Source organism: Poecilia formosa, unplaced genomic scaffold, assembly GCF_000485575.1.
Source record: "Poecilia formosa unplaced genomic scaffold, Poecilia_formosa-5.1.2 Scaffold686, whole genome shotgun sequence".
Lineage (NCBI taxonomy): Eukaryota > Metazoa > Chordata > Actinopteri > Cyprinodontiformes > Poeciliidae > Poecilia > Poecilia formosa.
Genome location: NW_006800625.1, coordinates 133,542 through 135,104, shown reverse-complemented (window position 1 = coordinate 135,104; position 1,563 = coordinate 133,542). Strand labels below are relative to the sequence as shown.

The 1,563-nt window shown below is 49.8% G+C and overlaps 1 protein-coding gene across 2 annotated transcripts in view; it reads left to right on the top strand.

The window, feature by feature from the left end:
* Positions 1-716: 716 nt before the first annotated feature.
* The window catches only part of LOC103130875 (zinc finger protein 771), a 6,146-nt gene continuing 5,299 nt past the window's right edge, over positions 717-1,563 (top strand). Inside the window, exon 1 of one of the 2 annotated variants that reach the window (XM_016666259.1) lies at positions 717-1,213. The gene's annotated coding sequence lies outside the window, so the exon portion shown is untranslated. The remainder of the gene's footprint in view (positions 1,214-1,563) is intronic. The other variant, XM_007542392.2, reaches the window with a different exon arrangement.

Sequence of the window (1,563 nt, the reverse complement as noted above, 5' to 3'; positions counted from 1 at the left end):
CACACACACACACACACACAAACTCACACACTGTTTTGTTATAGGACCCCCAAGAAAGTAAAACTAATTTCACCCCTGCTATTCAAAGCAACCGTTGTTGGGCCTTCCCTCCTCGGAAAAGCCCAGCCCATCCCAAAGTACTGCTCAACCCACTGAACACAGACTGACCAGAACCAGAACCAGGCTGAAACCACAGCCCACAGTTTTAAAAACATTTCTTCATAGCAAAATGTTTGTTTTAATAAGCATCTGAATGAGTGATTTGACTTTATTGATTTGACTCAAACAAGTTCAGAGAAAACTCAGCAGATATAAGACCGGCAGTAGAAAAGAAGAAATAAAACCTTAAAATGAGCTGAAATATGAGGAACTGAAAAGCAGAAATGAAACATCAGCAGCAGGAGAAACTGAGACTTTAAACATCAGCATTAGAAATGGTTCTAAAACGGTTTAAAACATTGAGATGCAGGAAAAACGGATATTTACATCAAATCATAAAAATAGTTAAGCTTGTGACGTCACAGCGTAAAGCTTCGCGATATCTCGCGAGTTTTGAACGCAAACTTTAAGCTGTAACTCCTCCTGCCAATCAGAGGGAGGCTGCGCAGCGGCTTGACCAATGAGAGTCAGTTCTCTGCGGTGCGCCGCCTCTGCGCCGCAGCGTCTCATTGACTTTAGCTGGAGGCGTGCCGCCCCTTCGCCGCGGCAGCGTCGGCTCCGCCACAATGCGGCCGCTCCTCGGCTGAGATGTGACAGAGGTGCAGCAGGAACCACCGACTCCGAACAGAACCCGGAACCGAACCAGCAGGACAAAACCGGTCCGGCTCGAATCGTAAGTGGGAATTGGGTCCGGAAGCGGCGCGGCGGTTTGGCGCCAAGGAGCGCGGTAGGAAATGTGCGGGAGGAGCCGCGGTGCGGCAGGTCGCCGGGGTTCGGAACCGAGAACCAGCCGGAATCTAAGCGAGGCGAGGCTCCCCGCAGCTCCATCCGGCCGGAAGCTCCTTGAAGCTCGGTCTGGTACCGGCAGAGGTTCTGGCACCGCGCGGCGCGCTGACGTTGCTGCGGAAAACCCGCCACAGGCCCAAATATTTACCGCGCTGCTTCTCTTCCTCCTCCTCTTCCTCTCTGCCCTCTAGGCTCCCATCCTGCCGTTTCTTCATCATGTCCATCCAGCCGCCTCTTCTTCCTCAGAGATGAACCTGCTGGTGTCCAGGTGAGGCCAGGAGACAGGAAGTGATGTCACACAGCAGGTGAAGTTGTGGCTTCACTCCATCCATTGGCCCATTCCAAAAGGACCGACCAATCACAACTGCAGTACCAGCAGCGAATCTGGTTTAACTCAGGATTAACTCAGGATTAACTCAGGATTAACTCAGGATTATCTCAGGATTAACTCAGGATTATCTCAGGTTTAACTCAGGATTATCTCAGGATTAACTCATGTTTATCTCAGGTTTAACTCAGGTTTAACTCAGGATTATCTCAGGATTAACTCAGGATTATCTCAGGTTTAACTCAGGATTATCTCAGGATTATCTCATGTTTATCTCAGGTTTAACTCAG